The sequence below is a fragment of the Cupressus sempervirens genome, chromosome 8 (assembly GCF_028749045.1).
Source record: "Cupressus sempervirens isolate cs-2001-9-10 chromosome 8, ASM2874904v1, whole genome shotgun sequence".
Classification (NCBI taxonomy): domain Eukaryota; kingdom Viridiplantae; phylum Streptophyta; class Pinopsida; order Cupressales; family Cupressaceae; genus Cupressus; species Cupressus sempervirens.
Window position 1 is genome coordinate 66,785,443 of NC_143125.1, and position 19,365 is coordinate 66,804,807.

The 19,365-nt window shown below is 35.4% G+C and overlaps 1 pseudogene; it reads right to left on the bottom strand.

Moving 5' to 3' along the window:
- Window positions 1–4,176, bottom strand: part of LOC149541640 (uncharacterized) — a 52,037-nt pseudogene extending 47,861 nt beyond the window's left edge.
- Window positions 4,177–19,365: the final 15,189 nt, after the last annotated feature.

Consider the following 19,365-nt stretch of genomic DNA (forward strand, 5'->3'; position numbering starts at 1 on the left):
TTTTGTGTGGTAATGGAGAGGAGTCTATCTCCTATATGTTCTTCCATTGCTCCTATTCTACTCAGATATGGCACCTTTGGTGGAGCGCTTGGGGTTGCTCTTGTCGGCATGCTTCCTCTTTGCCTGAGTTTTGGGCCCGCTTGGGTACTGCTCCCTCTAAGTCTTCTTTTCTCCATGCTGCTTGGATTGCTGGCCCATCTTTCATGCTTTGGCATATTTGGTTGGAGAGGAATCGTCACATATTCCAAGATGTTCGGCTTGGTGTTTTGCATCTTTGGTGGAAAATATCACATTCTCTTCAGGAAACTATTCTTGTGAAGTGTGAGCTTGATGGGGGTATGGATCTGGTTGATCTTGCTATCTGTAATCGCCTCAATTTTCATCTGCAGGATGGGGTTGCATCTCATAGGTTTCCTTCTATGTCCAGGCAGCTTCACCATTAGAGGAAGGGTCGGGTTAACCAGGATGGGCACTGGACTCCTCCTCCCTGTGGAGTTCTGAAAATTAACACTAATGGTTCTTCCCGTGGGAATCCTGGTCTGGCTGGTATTGGCAGAGTGGCTCGTTGTAGTTCTGGGGATGTTAAATTTTTCTTCTCAGTTCATAAGGGTGATTATACTAACAATCTCATAGAAGCTCAGGCTATTTTATATGCTGTGGAACAGTGTTGCTTGCCGAGATGGAGTAAGATTATCTGTGAGTCTGATTCCCAGGTGGTGGTGAACATGCTTTCTTCGCAAGAGCTTGAGGATGTTAGTTGGCAGCTGGCCACTGTTGTTAAGCAGATTCTTTTCTTCTCTTCCTCTTTTCAGTTCATTAGGTTCACGTATATTCCTCGTGAATGGAATAGAACTACTGATTGTTTAGCCAAATGGGCATCTAGTCATGATCCGGGTTGGAATATTAGGGATAGGAGGCAACTGTCCTTTGAGATGGTGCAAGAATTTGATGATCTTGTTGCTCAGGATCGAGCTCCTTGTTGATCTCTCCTTGTTGTATTTCTTTCTGTCTTAATAAATGTTTACCCCTCTTTTTGCAAAAACTAAATTACATTATCAGACAATCATGTTCATCATCGTTATCATCATATTCATCATCATCCTCCTGATTATAATAATCGTCATCACAGCAATCATACTCATGGAAATCATCAATGTAAAATGTCATAATAAATTTTCTCATTATACCGCATATAGACTTGGTCAGTCATTTCATGACATGTGCCATTAGTAAGGCATAGTTGAGTAAATAAGCTTTGCAATATGTGGAGGGCTTTCCTTTCCTCGCTTTTCTTCACTCCTATCAAAAACGCCTTCTCTATACAAAAATCTATATTTGATGTCATCCAGGAGTATATTCAATCTTCACCATAACTACAGAGTTGTGTTTCTTTTAGCCCACTATTCCCAGCAAAGACAATCACAGTCCCATTACAAATGTCTCTCTTCATTAAAACACGGCCCTGAAGCATAGCGCAAAAGATGAATCTACTGAGTGACTTTTGAGTGTTTATATGACACGAATGGATCATCTCCTCTACTTCTTGCCTACTCAGATACCTATTCTCTGTTTCACAGAAATCATCCGCCATATACAATATATTGCCAATTTTATCTGCATTTAAAAATGACATGGGCGATGAGTTTTCATCTGAATTGGCCGGTCTTCCCACCAGAATTGTTAGCTCCCACGCGAATCTCTGAAATACTTTCACTAAATTATTTTCAGCAGTACATTGATAGCGAAACACTAAGAAACACTTTAGAAAGATGCAATCGTTCAAAAAGTGATAAGAAATTGCAAAAGAACAAGTAAACTTTATGGAAATAGTGGAAAAGTTAATGAGAAAATACACATATCTGGTTTTATACCTGCGACTTTACAATGCAAGTTATTAAAGGGGCATCTGAAACAATCATCTCCTTCAGTCCTTCCAATTCTTCTATACTCGTTATATCCCGCAGCTTCGGACATTCAGCAATGGTAAAGCTCTCCAGGCATATTAAAGATTCAATGCGTCGTATGCTTTGCAGCGTGAAACATTTCCTGATAAAGATTCTCTTTAACCCTTTCAATTCTTTAAAACCAATTCCACCCTTTAGCTGGTAACACCGCTCAATCCAGATTCTGTTCAATCCCTTCAAATGTTCAATAGCTTTTTTATATTCTTCAGCTCTGGACAATTTGAAATTGAGATCCTCTTCAAACCCTGCAATCTTTCAATAGCTGATATATCCTTTAGCTCCCACAAATTGTTAGCAACTTATGTTGAGAATTGTGTTTCAACCTTACAAGCTTTTTTCAGAAAACTCTAGAAAATTGTAATCGGAAAACTTAGAAATTTTTAGAATTTTTTTTGTAGTGGTTTTCCACATGTTTATAAATTGGAAAAGGTGTATGAGTTGTTAAGAATGCATCTAATCTCTAGAACAATGTAGAAGGGCTATTTTTAGAGTGTAAACAACTCATTTTATGACTTTTATGGGGGTCTAAACTAGAGGAAAAAATTATGGATGAAAATGATATTCTTGGAGTTATAAATTACAAGTGGGTAGCATGTGGCATGGTTGTTTTTCCCATGATTTTGTAAAACCAAAAATAGCTTCCGAGCGACATATCACTATAAAAGGAGGACTTGGAGAAGTGTTTGAATCATTGAGTTCAGTTTGTAAGATTGGTGCTAGAAGGAGTATCTCTCTGAGTCCGAGTCCTAGTCTGAGTTGTGGTGATGCGCTCTTGTAAGAACTTGCATTGTAAGTGTATTGTAATCTTCCAAATTTGAGAATACATTGTACAGGTTTTGGAGGGTGGGGTTTTTCTCTCGGAGGGGTTTCCCCATGGTAATCATTGTGTTATGAGTTCATTGTTATTTTGATTAAGTTATTATGCATTTTTTTAGAGCTTTGCAATAGTTAGTTGAATTTGCATAATCGTCCTCTCAAAAATTAGCATAGGAAGCGATTCCACACACCTTTGCTTCCTTACAACTTACTCATATCATAGCAGCCTTTTATGTGGACCATTTCAAGCTGCACCAAATCACTGCATAATACTTTTCTTAACTCTTCACAATCAAGAAACACCAGACATTCTAGTGTAGTCTCCCCTGTTAAATCTACTATAATTACACCACCCATAGGATAAAGCTTAAGAGATTTAAGGGCAGGACAAAACTATCCACTTATTGAAAATTTCCTTGTAAATAATCCAATAGACAGAGTTATGGCTTCAAGACATCTCATAGGGAACAGATCATCATCAATTGTCTTTCCCCTATTACTCAATGTGAATTCCCCTTCTAAAAACTTCAATGTTAAAGTTTTTAGATCGGTCAATTTTCTTAGAGATCTTAGCAAGCAATTCCAATCTAAATTTTGACTTTTATCCAGTAAATATTTCACGTATAGAGCTTAGGGATGTTTTAGCATTTCGATCGGGCTCACTAGATTGTTTAAAAGACTATGAAGCATATATAGCTCTTTCAGCTTGAGTGGAACCTGAAATTGACAATCACTACTTTGGTTTAAACTATTGCTTTTGAATGGTAAAAACTCTTAGAAGAGTGAACTTTTAGCGAATTCTAGTCTACTCGAAGGAGAATATCACTTGTTGTCCCTTTGCAACAATCTTGCAGGTGACACATGTTCAAGTCTTAAAGACTACAAACTTTATAGAGGAATCCACTCAGGAATATCCTTATCACTGCTGCCATAGGGACTTTTAATATGGAGCCATTGTAAATCAGTGGATTGTGTTTGAAATCTCCAGAATGATCATTAAAATATCTGAGATTCTTTTCTTCGACTATCTTAATATCGCTTTCGATTTTAGTCTACATTTAAATTTCTATGGAGTTAGAATAAGTCAAATGTATATGTTTTAACATCGTATAGAAAAGAAATCATTTTGATAAGCATGAAATTAAGGGCACTCAAATCTGAACGATGCCACAACTGACAAGGATTGGGATTGTCTGCCATATCTCTGCCCAAGTCATGGAGGTGGTCATGCATTCTCAAAACAAAACTCGAATTTATCATCATTATAACTATAAAAATAAAGTTGTTTTTCAAGGAGGCACTTTTCTTGGAGGGTCTGAAGTGCATGTTCAGCTCTCCACTTGGAAACCTTCAATACTTTCATGGCCTTGCTCACCTCTTTTCTATGAAAAAGCATGCTATGTTCATGAAGATCTATTTCTAATCCTCTTAATAACAAATAAATACCTATTCTACTGGCTAGGTAGACACTTCCCTCTTCCAAAGCATTACAACTTATCTTAAGTGTTTCTTTGATTTGGCGGAGGTCTGAAGTTTCAACATGGTAAAACAGGGGAATAATTCTAGCTTTGGTTGGAAACATTAAAGCAAGCTTGGCTAAGCCCCAAGGAGACTCTACATATCTTAGTGAGAAGATGGAAATGTGCACTATGGTAGAGAAAATGACATTCTTTATGGCAGAAGAAATTGAGTCTCCTAGTTGAGTGAGTCTCTTCACAATCAAGATGTGCTTATATCCAAGCTTTCTTCAGAGAATTGTATGTCTATAGATTGAGATTTTCTTTGGTGTCTGGGATTCGATGGTTAATGAAAACATCAAACTATTTAATAGACAAGGAGGACTTCATTTTTTTGTTGGGAGGTTCAAGAACCACATATGCATTTGTTGCCTAGTCTTCTCAACCATATGTGGAAGTGGAGGCCATAAACAGTAAAATAAATTGATGCTAAGGTGAAAAAGAAAAAAAATCTAGAATGGATATGAAAAACCTTCTAATTGAAAAAAAAATGATGCTAAGGTGAAATAGCCGATAAACAAATAGGTCACAACCACTGGGTTGTTTCTATGTTGGTGTCTAGAAAAGAGTATGAGAGGGATCAAAAGTGAAGTGGGTGGTGCTATTCTAGGTCACTTAATTCATAAAGTGGGTATCCAGTCTATTTAACCTTGGTGGATTGACCGGAAATGGTATCCTCCCACTCCCTTCACTAGCTACAAGCCAAGTTTGGGATATTGATGGCTTTCTCCCCATGTGTCGATGGTGGATACCCTTAGTCAAAGATGGCATTTGCAATCTTCCCTTTCTTAGTGGAGAAAGTGCTTTGACACTATTTGGAGCGCCATTACAAAACCCAAGATTGCTCATTTTGCTTGTGCCTAGCTTTTCAAGGTCTTCCCCTTAGGCCTCAGCTTAAGAATATTAGGGTTCCAAATCTTCAGTGTCCTTTTTGTGGCCAACCAGAGTCTTTCCTACATATTTTCTTGTTATTTAGATGCACTCAAAATTATTGGTATTAGATTCATGATTTTTTAAGCTATTTTGGCTTGAACCCTTTTCTTGGCACATGATTATTTTGGGTGATTCCCCTAAGATCCCTAGAAAATTTACCTAGATTTGGTATACTTTCAAGATGGAGATTTTGTTCATTCTATGGAAAGATAGAAATACTATTCTTTTCACTCACAGTTTTCTTGATATAAATATTGTTATATATACTAAAGCATGCATTTGTAATAATGTAATGATGCAAATTTTAGTTCAAGCCAACTAGGTGGCTTTGGAGGTGACCCACCTTTAAGAGCTTCTCAATCACTAGGGCAATGCCCTTGTATGGTTGCTAGAGTAACTCTAGATGCCTTGGTTGATACCATGCTGCCTTGAGGCCATTGTCGAGGGTGTGGTTCTTTGGGTTGCCGCTCGCACATGCCGCATTCATAGGCTTCCTACCACCACTCTCCCAGTGGTGGCAATGGTGGTTAGCATCACCACTTGGTTTCCCCACCCTGTGGTGTCAACGGTTGGTCCCCAAGCCCAGTGGCTCCTCCTCCTAGTCCTCGGTGTATGGTTTTTGGAAGGTGGCCCTTTTTCTTGGAATTACCCATCTCACCTCTGCAGCTTGATACCAAGGATGCTAACTAGGCCCCTGATGATGTTGTTGATGGCTAGACTATTCCCAGCCTACTTGCCAATCCCAAGGATGACTAAGGATTTCATGATTAGGATGAACCACCCCCCTCAGCTAGCACTGCTTAGCTGTCTGAGGGTTGTTTTTTTTTTTTTTTTTTGATGAATAGTTCTTGATTCTGACTTTGGTTGTGTGAACTCTCGCGGGGTCATCTTGTATCCCCTGACCCTTTTTTGTGCATTTTAATCTTACAATATTATTTATTAATAGAAAATGACTATTCATAAAAAAAAAAAAAAATTATTATTATATTTGGCTACAATAGCTAATCTTTCTCACAATAAAGAGTATTACTTATTTTAGAAGTTTTTCTAAGAGTACTTTCTACATAATATGGTTATCTTTTATACAAAATATCTTTTAGAATAAAAACAATATTATTAGCATATGATCTCTATGGTATACACCCGTTGTGTTATAAATTCACAAAAAAAATGTGTTAAAAATAGTGCGACTTTAACATTTATAATTTTTTTATTTAAAAAATAAATTAATTTCCTATGGAGATTAGTGAATGCCCCTTTACACTTTACACTATTTTTTATGGGTTTTCTTTTAGTGGATGAAACCAAAAGAGTAGAGATTTGATGTGGTATTGTACTTATAGAATTCCTAAGTGGACCGGCTGAACCAATAGATTTAATTTTAAAAATTTTGAAATGAATTTTGAAATAAGCTTACTAGTTACGAGTTGTACCAAGCTAGGAGAGATAGTTTTTCCTTATTGGCAATGACTTCCCTCATTTCTCAACCTAGAAAATGTAGATATTTTAAAGCAAATTCTATTGACCTAGGCATAAAACCAAATTCTACAACCTTTGCCAATATCCTTCCTACTTGTGTGTTAAAATGAGAACTTTGAAATAAGACATAGACATCCATAAGATGTAAATAATAAACAAATTTTGTTGTAGGTTGTAGTTGCAAGTAGAGTAGTAGCTTGATGATAGAGAGCCATATAACATAGTGAAAATCAATAGATTTAAATAAGAAATTTTAATAGTGAAGATGTTTTAGTCATAGAGTGGCAAAAAAATTTCCTTTTTTTTATAATAAGATGAATCTTGGTTAGAGAATGATTTCTACGATTATAAATCATACATTAGAAGTTTTTATTTTTATATAAAATATAGCAAAACTAAATTATATTTCTTTTTATTTGGAATCACTCTATTGATAAATCATTTGAAAATAAATCTAATATTTGAATTGTGTGAAGGTTTGTGGACATGCATGAAAAATGTAGAAGCACATACAATGCACTTGGATGTTTGAAAATATACCATTAACAATGAAATAATTGCAAGTTATTCACAATGGATTTGTTAACTAGACTTTAATTTTTGTTGAAAATTCAATTATGGCATATAGCCAATTTTTGTGACCTTTTCGATTTCGTCCTTCTCACCTAGGCCAATTTGGAGCTCTAAAATAGGGCATGTAAATCATAAAAAGCATAATGAAAAGATATTTTTTCTTAGATTGCAAAAGTTCTATAGACCACTATGTAAAATAGGGAAGAGCTAATAAGTTATATTGACTATTTGATAGAGTAGCTCTTGTGTTTCATTATGAAATCTATTTGGTGGAAGACACTACAACATTTGGGATTATTTTGCAATGGGAAACTGTCACAATTGGGACACCCAACCATCGCCCCAGTGATAGACTTGCTCATTAGACTAGTGAGGGCATTCCTCATAATGGTGATAATGGACAAAGTCATAACTTGGAATAAGGGATGGACAAGAGTTTATGTTCATGATGCCGTGATTGCAATAGTGCTCTATTGTAATTACAATGGTTATTCATCGAAACTTATGTTGTAGTTGCGATGCTTCTACGACAATTGTGTTTTGCAAGGGATAGATTTCTATTGGAACTAACTACCACTTTCAAGGGAGGTCTATCATAATTGTAACATCTAGTTGAATTATTAAAAAAAAAATTATTGCAAACTTTGTGGTCAAGATTATTTGTAGGGTATGTTTAGAGATTTCTACTACCTAGTTCTAAAGGATCTGTTCTACAAGAACCCTGCTCGAATGTCTCCTCATCACATTGATTTGGGTCCAAATTTTCCAAACTCCTTTCCAAAAGAAGTTCTAGTCTTGATAAGAGAAACTTTCTCAACATCAAAAGAACACTAGGGTTATTTTTGTCAAGGTAGGTAGTGTTGATAGTGATGGGATTAATGATGGCCACCATATTTTTAAAGCCAAAAATAGATGTGCAAGGCATGACCAATGTACTCTCTTTCTTCATATCCACAGTTTTCCTTTTCTTCTTCTCTTCCAATGATGAAGTGTCGACCTTCATCGAGGAGTGCTTCATATTCATAAGGGATTCTTCACACAATACATATAGAGCCTCTTCATATGTAATATTAGGCCTCATAACCTACCTTCCCATTTTATTTAGTTAGGTAAGGGCATAAATTTTACATAAATATATCATATTGCAATTAAGATTTAACTACATAGTTTTCGATTAAGTTTATTGATATATGTTTGATAACTAGAAATTTAGATTAAGTTATATGTCATAAGAATGAATGGTGCACTTACAATTCATCGTATCTAGATAATATTCACAAAGATGAAGCATTCATCCTTTCTTAAAGGCTTTGTATCTCAATATTAGTCTAGAACTCAAGCACCAAGTATAGTGGAATGCTTGGCCTCTCAAAAGACCCATTGCTACACTTTTGTCCACATTGCCTAGATGCTAGTCTACTATCCATTCTAAAAAAGTTTAGTTCTCACAAATTACTACTAATAAAACATACATCAATGAATTTGACTCAAAAACTACACAAATGAATCATAGTAGTAGCATCATAATTTAACTTGTTATGGAAAATATCTCCCACATCATAAATATATTTGGAAATTGTACTCAAGCCAAAAAGAAGAAAAGTTACCAGAAGTGATGACTGGTACACTTAGCACTAGTAACATTTAGATGATGCTTACAAAGCTGAAGCATTGAACCTTCTGCAGAGGTCATCCATCCCAATATTACTCCAATTCAATTGCTACATTAATTAGAATGAGTGACCTTCCAAGAAGGCTCACATCTATTTATATCACCTAGAGACCATATGTTATAAGTCTACCATTCATTCTCATAAAAAATATTTTCCTATGAACCACAACTCGTAAAACATGAATCAATGAATTTGATTCAAAAACTATAGAAATTATAGAAATTTTTTAAGTACAAAAAATAAATATACGTAATGTTGGCATACATTGATCAACTAATGAAGAGGGTAGGTTGTCCTTCACATTGTACATACATGTATTGATTTACTCATAATTTCTTGTTTATAGGCTCTACCATATTTCATCATAGTGTGGTTCACCTTGAATCTACAAGGAGACTTCTACTACTTTGTACTTCTCCTCTTTGTCTCTCTTATTACCACCAATTCCTTTATTGTGTGTGTGAGTTCGGTGGTGCTTATATCCTTGGATATGCCACATTTATTGCATTCACTACCATGTTCTTTCTATTATGTGATTTCTTCGTTCCATGAGAGAGTATTCTAGTTGGATGCACTATATTTCCACAATCAAGTATTCCTATAAAGGTATGATCATGAATGAATATTTAGGAGATGCATGCTACAACTATAGCTACAAAAAGGATGGGGTATCTTGTATCTTGTATCACTTTGATTTTTTAACTAGTTTGTAATCGATACAAATAAAATGAGCAAATGGGTAAACCTAACATCTCTTCTTGGTTGGCCGGCCATTTATGGGATCTTTTTTTACATTATTCTTTATTTTTTCTCCTAAAACTAGAGGACATGATAAGCACCCCCCAAACATGATGGGATTATGTTTTAGAGTGACAATTAATTCATTTGAATAAGGTTAGGTTTCAATCAATTTTGATTGTTTAGTACAAGTCCCAACACTAAAATTCTTTAGAACAAATAAATGTTAGCATGAATGTTGGTGATACTACATTGTGGGAGTATCCTAAGCATTGGAGAGTATTGATATGTTGCATTCATGACTGTGTTTGTCATTGATGTTAACATAGCATTATTTCTATTTAAAGATTGATAGAGTAGTAGACAAAGATCTTGATGGTATGTAAAATGGTTTGATTGTATGTTCATTCACAATTATGGATAGGTATAACATAGTATACCGATAATGTGGTTAAGTGTGCATATTGTAAATCGATGACTTATAGAAGTTTTACTTGGTTCACAAAGAGCAGTTCAAAGATAGAGTATTGGGAAAGCAATTCTTGATGATTGTTGTCTATCTTACATCTAAGATGTAATGAAGTGATGCACCATCAGGAAATGATAAAGGATAGTTAGGTGATGACATCAGAAAGTGCACAAGTCTCAATATCTCACGTCTCAAGTTTTGTATAGACTGTGAGCTAATAGTGCTATTGGAATTGTAATTTAATTAATTGTCTTATTTTGATTAATTGTGAAAGCTTGAAGGCTGAATCAATGAATTATTATGAATATAAGGTATAAAGGAAATATTTTTTCCTTAATTGTCAAGAAATGAAGTATTTGTGGTTGTTGTTCAAGTGTGAATTGTGAAAGGGAGTAGACTACTTATTGAATGTGTGTAAGTGATTCAAGGGATTATTGGATGCATAGTTTGAGATCTAGTTACACGATTTGAAGGAGTAGAAGTCTAGTTGATAGGATAGAGACAAAGGAAGGAAGTGTAAGGAAGGAAAGGTGCTTGGAATCAATTCCTACACTAATCTTTGAGAGGACGGCTATGCAAATTCAACTAACTATTACAGAGATCTCAAGAAATGCATAATAATTTAATAAAAATAACAATGAACTCATAACACAATGATTACCATGGGGAAACCCTCCCACGAGAAAAACCCCACCCTCCAAAACCCACACAATCTATTCTCAAATGTAGAAGATTAGAATACACTTGCAATGTAAGTTCTTATAGGAGCACATCACCACAACTTGAACTCAGACTCAGACTCAGAGAGATACTCCTTCTAGCACTAGTCCTGCAAATTGAACTTGATGATTTATACACCTCCCCAAGCCCTCCTTTTATAGTGATTTGGCACTTGAAAACCATTTGTGATTTTACAAAACCATGGGCTAAAACCATGGGCAAAAAAATCATGCCGCATGTTACACACTTGTAATTTGTAACTCCAAGAATACCATTTTCATCCATAATTTTTTCCTCAAGTTTAGACCCACATAAAAGTCATATATTAAGTTGTTTACACTCTAAAAATAGCTCTTCTACACTGTTCTAGAGACTAGACACATTTTTAACAATTCATACTACCAGAAACAAATTCTATAATTTTAAAAAAGTTTTCTAGAGTTTTATGGCTACAATTTTCTAGAGTTTTCCAAAAAAATATCTTGCAAGGTTGAGACAAAATTCTCAACATTCTCCCACTTGTTAAACACCTTGCAAGAGTCAAGGGATCCAAAGTATCATGGAATTAATTGCTAGGGGCTTAGATGCCCATAAGCATCAACAACATTCACCAAAGTCTCCACCATTTCTAGCTTCACCTTGCCATCCTTGACCATATCTCTCACAAAATGATATTGTACATCAGTGTGCTTGGTCTTGGCATGAAATCTAAGGTTCTTCGCTAGGTAGATTGCACTCTGACTGTCACTATAAACTATCACTATACACTGTTTGAATTCTATATGTAAACACAGTGTCTTTAGCCAGATAAATTTCTTGCAGGCATGAGTAGCTACCATATACTCTGTCTTTGTAGTGGACAAAGTGACCACATCTTATCACTTGCTCATCCAACTAATTGCACTACCAAATAATGTAAAGACATATGCACTAATAAATCTTCTACTATCAACATCACTGGCCCAGTCCAAATCTACATAGCCTCGAATATCTAGGGAATGCTCTTTTCCTATTCCATGAAAACATATCAAGTACTCAGAGGTACCCCACAAATATCTGAAAACTCTTTTTATTGCATCCCAATGTGCTTTTCCTAGATTAGACATATAACAAGAATGTACTCCCATTGCTTGGGCAATGTCTGGTCTTGTGCAGACCATAGCATACACCAAACTTCCAATAGTAATTTGAAATGTTACTTGGCTCATCTCTTCCATCTCCAATGGGGATGAAGGACATTGTGAGCTAGAAAGCTTGGTTCCCATAGTAATAGGAACACTCAATGGTTTGGAATCCTATACATTGAATCTTCTTAGAATATTACCAACATACTTACTCTAGCCTAGCCAAAGCTCCCTATTTTTTCTATCTATGATAATCTCCATTCCTAGAATGTACCATGTTGCACTAAGATCTTTCATTTCAAACTTGCTGATAGCTAAGATTTTCATTCTATAATCAAACTTTTTCCTTTGTCAATAAACAACATGTCATCAACATATAAGGCAATACGTAGGAAATAATCACCATCAGACTTGTATATACAGTGATCATATTTGGATCGCACGAATCCCAAACTCAATAAATGTCTATCAAACTTCTGGTACCACATCCTAGGACTTTGTTTTAGACCATACAAGGATTTCTTCAATTTACAGACCAAATGACTTTTACCTTTCACTTCAAAGTGCTCTAGTTGTGTCACATAAAATTTTTCTTCCAAATCTCCATGAAGAAAAGTTGTCTTCACATCTGTCTGCTCAACTTCTAGATCATAAGTTGCTATAATAGAAAGTAAAAATTGAATGGATGCCATTTTTACTACAGGAGAAATTTTTTTACCATAATCAATTTTTGCAACCTAAGAGTAACCTTTTGCAACCAAACATGCTTTATACTTCTCAATTCTTCCATCTGAGCCCATCTTCCTTTTGAACACCCATTTATAACCAACAAGATTTCATCCTTTAGGAAATGGTATAAGGTCCTATTTGTCATTCCTCTTAAGAGTTTCCATCTCTTCTTCCACGGCTATCCTCCAAGACTCTGAATCATTCATACTGAGAGCCTCTTCTACAGATTTTGGTTCATCAATATTAGTGTTAAAAGAAAATATACACCTCCAATCATCAGGAGAATATCCATACCTTTCTAGTGCTTTCCTCTCTTTACTAGATCTTCAAACAAGATCTAGTTTAGGTTTGGGTTTAGGTTCATGATTAGGTTCTCCCTTTTCCTCTAATGATTTAGAACTCATAGAGCTCTCTTCAACAACTTGTCTTTCTAAGGGCCTCGATTCAACTTTCTAAGGTGTAGCAGGAAGTTGAATCACATCTTTATTTTATTTTATTTGTTCTAGCTACACTATAATAGAAGAAGGCTCAGTTTCTCTAAAATAACAATTCTGGATCAAAATACCTTTTGTGCAATAGGATTCGAAAGCTTGTATCGTTTCACACCACAACTATATCTGATGAAGATACATTTGATAACATTGTTTCTTAATTTTTTTTGCTTCTCCTTTGGCACATGAGCATATGCCAAGCACAATAAAAAACTCTTAGATGTCTAAGTGAAGGCTTGTGACACAACCATGATTCTATTGGTGTCTTATGAACAAAAGGTTATATATGAGACCTGTTTATTAGGTATCAATCAGTGGCTATAGCTTTGGCCCAAAACTTTTGTTCCAGTCCAGCTTTACCCAGCATACTCCTAGCCTTCTGCATCAAGGTCTTATTCCTTCTTTTTGCAACTCCATTTTACTATGGAGAATACAGAGTTGTCTTCTCTCTTTTAATAACACAATATTTACAAAATGTGTCAAAATCATTGCAGTAATATTCACCACCATTATCAATTCTCAAATGCTTTATCTTCTTTCTAGTCTGCAGCTCAACCATTGCTTTAAATTCTTTTAAACAATTGAAAACTTTAACTTCACTTCTAAGAAAATAAACCTATGCTCCTACTAAAATCATCAATGAAAGAAACATAATAAATTGATCTACCAATAGAAGGAACATCAAATGGACCAAATACATCTGAATGGATTAGATTCAAAATACATGAGGACCTATGAGAACTTGAGTAAAGTTGAATGTCATTTTATTTACCATAGATACAATGCTCAGAAAAATCAATATCAAGATTTTAGTCATTCAACCCATCAACAAGGTTTTAATTATTTCAGGTTGGTAGACCTTTCTCACCTATGTAGCTAAGTCTGTGGTGCCATAACATAGTCTTCTCTACAGGTAACTTTGATTTAATATATAGAGCACCGTTGGGTACCCAAAAATCACAAACATTTGTAGAAAGAGAAACCCTCTCCTTCTCCAACAAAGTAGTCTTCTTCACATTTTTATCAGAAGTACTATTGCACTCAACCATGCATGCATCAAGTTAGTACAATGTACCCAATCTTCTTCCTCTTGCTATTACCATAGCACCTCTCACCATTTTCACATTTGCTTCAAAAAACTGTACACACACAACTGCATCTATTAGTTTGCTAATAGATAAAAAATTCCTCGCTAGTCTCGGGATATGCAAGACACTATCAAATCTTCTAATTCCTCCATCAAAAAATTTAACATGAATACTTCCACAACCAACAATATCAAGAATTGTGTTATCACCCAAATACACCTTACCACCATCAAACTTTTCATATTTAGTAAACACATTTCTATTACGAGTTATGTGAAAAGATGCACCTGTGTCTATCAACCATGCATTGTCACTTGCATGAATAGCTAAGACTACAGTGAAAGCATCTCCATCTTCCTTCTTAGACTTAGAATGACGATGTCGCTTCTCATTCTTGCCTCTTTCCTTTGGTCTTCCTAAAACACTTAAAGTTTCTTTGGCATTCAAAGAGACCTTCCTTCTCATCTCTTTAAAAAGTAGAGAACCAACAACATCCTCCATCTTGAAGATGACTGGAGTGCTCCTTATGGCCATAACAAGGCTACCCCATGAATCTGGTAACAAACATAGCAATATTTGGCACCTTTCTTCTTCATCCATCCACATTGCAATTGAGGTCAACTGATTGACCAACATATTAAAACTTTTAAGATGCTCAAAAATTTGTCCACCTTCCATTATAAAGAAATACAACTTCCTCCTCAAGAAAATCTTGTTCACAAGTGATTTCGCTTGAGAGATCTCACTTAGCTTCTTCCAAAGCTTCTTTGTTGTAGGTTCTTCATAGAAATTAATCAATATAAAGTATGCAAGACACAATCTAATAAGACTTTTAGCTTTTCTATCTCTCACATCATACCCTACAAATGGAGTTGGATCTATGGGCCTCAACTTCTTTTCATTGACTACATCCCATAGATCTCGATCAACCAATAGATCTTCCATCTTCAGCTTTCACAATTCAAAATTTGTGCCAGAAAACTTCTCTATATCAGTCCTTCTGGATATGCTTTCCATCTTTGCAATCCTACAACACAGAAAAAAAACCTCTACACAAGCTCCTATTCAAATGTTGATTAGCTCAAAAAACCCTGTACTTAGCAAATAGAACCACAATTGACTAGGCTCTAATACCACTTTTAAGGAAGCATAGGTGATTGGAATCTCTTTCTAGACTAATTGTTGAGAGGACAATTATGAAAATTCAACTAACTATTGCAAACATATCAAGAAATGCTTAATAACTTAATCAAAATAACAATGAACTCATAATGCAATGATTACAGTGGGGAAACCCTTCCAGGAGAAAAACTCAACCCTCTAAAACTCATACAATGTATTCCCAAATCAGGAAGATTACAAGACACTTGCAATGCAAGTTCTTAAAGGAGGGCATCACCATAACTCAAACTTGGACTCAGGCTTAAATAAATACTCCTTCTAGCACCAGTTTTACAAACTAAACTTGATGATTTAAACACCTCGCCAAGCTGTCCTTTTATAGTGATTTGGCACTTGGAAACCATTTTTGGTTTTATGAAATCATGGGCCAAAACCATGGGAAAAACAACCATGCCACATGTTACCCACTTGTAATTTGTAACTCCAAGAATACCATTTTTGTCCATAATTTTGTCCTCTAGTTTAGACCGCCATAAAAGCCATATAATGTTTTGTTTACACTCTAAAAATAGCCTTCGACATTGTTTTAGAGATGAGACACATTTTTAACAACTCATACACATTTTTCCAACTCATAAACATGTGGAAAACTACCACAAACAAATTCTAGAATTTTCTTAAAAATTTCTAGAGTTTTTCGACTACAATTTTCTAGAGTTTTTTGGAAAATAGCTTGCAAGGTTGAGACACAATTCTCAAAAGGAAGTACAATTTAATTCTATTATTTTGCAAGGAATAATACATAGATCATTTGGATAGTGGGTTCATTAATCTTTGCCTTGAAGCTATTTTGGCAGTGGGCCTAGCTATCTTCCACAACTCCTAATAAGGTTGGAATCTCCTAACAGGAATTCAAAGTCTCCTAACAAGCACTCATATGTACTGAATGTTGACTCTCTTCACAATCAAGATACACCTATACCCCAACTTTCTTCGGAGAATTGTACATCTGCAGAGAAAAATTTTCTTTTGTGTCTGGACCTCAAGGATTGATGAAAACATCAAAGTGTTTACTAGACAAGGAGGACTTCATCTTTTTGTTGGGAGTTTCAAGAACCACAAATTGATCCATTCCCTAGTCTTCTCGACCAGATGTGGAAGTGGAGGCCATTAACAGTAAAAATGAATTGATGCTAAGGTGGAAAAGCAAACGTCTAATTGAAAAAAATGTTGCAATATTAGATTGTTTCTAATATTGAATTGATTCTTTTCCTAATTCTTTCCTAAATTGGTTCTTTACTTTCTTGTAGCTTTCCTATAGTTCTTTCCTTTCCTGTAGCTTTATGTTTTTTGGCATGCAACTATATATGTACCTATACAGTTTTATGTGAATACAATGAATGTAAAATATTCTTCTTGATTTCTGATTTTCAAGTTGGTATTAGAGCTTTGAAGCTTGAATTATTTATCCCTTCATTGAACTATGGCCGATCTAGATTAAGAAGTATTTGAGAGAAAATCATTTGAAAGAAAATCTGCTTCCATTATTATTCACTCTAAAAGTTCATCATTCAAGGAAGGGATTACACTCGATGAAGAAAACTATGATTTGTGGTCTCAAATCATGGAGATGTATATTTCTGAGAAAGAGAAGCTCTCTTTCATTCGTGGTAACTCATAGCCACCTACCGAGAAGGATGATGGATATGAGAACTGGTATGGGGACAATCAAAAGGTCAAAAGACGATTGTTGATATCTATGTCCCCAAAAATGATGAAGTGATACATTCACTTACCAACTACTTGAGATATTTGGAAAGCTCTTTCTAAGGCTTTTTATGATGGAGCAAATGAATTGCAAGTGTTTTTCTTGAATCGGAGTGCTTTCTCTACCAAAAGGAATGGCAGAACACTCTCTATGTATTATCGAGAATTAACCGAGATTTTTGATGAGTTGGATCATCGTGATAAAGTGATCATGGAAAGTGAGAACGATGTTGAATCTTATCGAAAATTAGTTCAGCAACAAAGGGTGCATATTTTTCTTGCTAGATTAGATGGTGACTTCAAAAAGTTCGTCATAAAATTTTGAGAAAGGATCCTATTCCCGAATTAGAAGCATGTTATGCATTGGTCCATCATAAATTTGTTTGACGCAAAAAAATGATTAGAGAACTAGAAAAGACTGAAGCTTCAGCCATGGTGACTTGAATCCGATCTAATTAGAATGGGCCTCCTCAAAACTCGCCTAAGATCACTAATGGTACTGATAAATCCACCTACAAATGCACCCATTGCAATCAAACTGGTCATACCAAAATTCACTGCTTTGAACTTATTGGGTATTAGAATGGTGGGATCATAGCCACGATTCACGGAAGAAGAATTCCAAGAAGACCTCCAGTGCAATGTTTGTTGAAACAAAGATAGAGGATAATGTTGCTAGATAGTTCTCATCATTAGCAGTAGTGACAAGAAATGGTGATAAGTCTTTAAATATGTCTACATTTGTTTCTAATAGTGCATGGATAATTGATTCCGAAGCTACAAATCATATGAAATTTGACTCTAGAGAGGTCTCATTGCTTAAACTGTCCTCACAAAATTTTTTTTCCATTGTCAATGGCTCTCTGACCCCAGTTATTGGAGGAGGATCCTTACCTCTCACTGATACTTTGAATCTAGATTCTATTTTAGTGGTTCTATCTTTGGATTACAATTTGTTGTCAATTTCCCAAATCACCACTACTTTACTTTGTGTTGTAATTATTTGGCCTAATTTCTGTGTGTCTAAGGACATTCAAATGAGGAAAACAATTGGTTGTGGTGTTAGCCAAGGGAAACTATATTACTTGGACTTGGTGTCAAAGAGTTTGGACAAGCTGCATCAAGCTCTAGTAATGGATGGCTATGAGGGGGACAAGAAAAAATCTGAAATTTGGTTATGGCATCGACATCTGGGACATGCCTCCTTTAGTTACCTAAAGAAATTATTTCCTAATTTATTTGCAAAATTTGATGTTTCTAGATTCTAGTGTGAAGTTTGTGAACTTACGAAAAGCCATCGTGCTTCTTTTCCATTGACTTTGAATAAAAGTCTACTTCCATTTATGATTGTACATTATGATGTTTGGGGTCCATCTAAAGTCACTACCTTGGGTGGATCACATTGGTTTGTTACTTTGATTGGTGATTATACTCAGATGACTTGGGTATGCTTAATGAAGTCTAAAAGTGATGTGAACTTGTTATTTCAAAAAAAAATTAACATTATTTGTACTTAGTGTAATGCACAAGTTCAAGTTCTTCATAGTGACAATGGAGGCAAATATTTGAGTTCTAAACTTCAATAGTATCTAGAAGCTCATGGAACTATTCATCAAACCACTTGCTCCAATACACCTCAATAGAATGGGGTAGCCGAGAGGAAAAATCATCACTTATTGGAGGTTGTCTATGCTTCTCTGATAAAAGGCCATATGTCATTATCCTATTGGGGCGAAGCACTTACCTTTGTAGCATATTTGATCAATCGGGTACCCTTCAGTGCTATTGATTTCCAAACACCATCCCAGGCTCTCACTGAGGTGGTTGTTGCTTCTGCTATCCCAAATTTACCTCTTCACATCTTTGGTTGTGTAGCTTTCATACACCTCCATAAGCATCAATGCAACAAGTTATCTCCTTGAGCTTTGTGATGCGTCTTTCTAGGATATGCTACTTATCAAAAGGGTTACCGATGCTATCATCCTCCAATTCAACAAATTTTTATTACATTGGATGTAGTTTTTCATGAAGACTTGATGTATTTTTCCTCTGAGCCTAAACTTCAAGGGGAGTACTAGAAAGAAATTCAGACTTTAGACTATGATGATCACATCTCTGAAGATGTGGATGCTCACATCTTTAAAGATGTAGGTAGCTTGGAC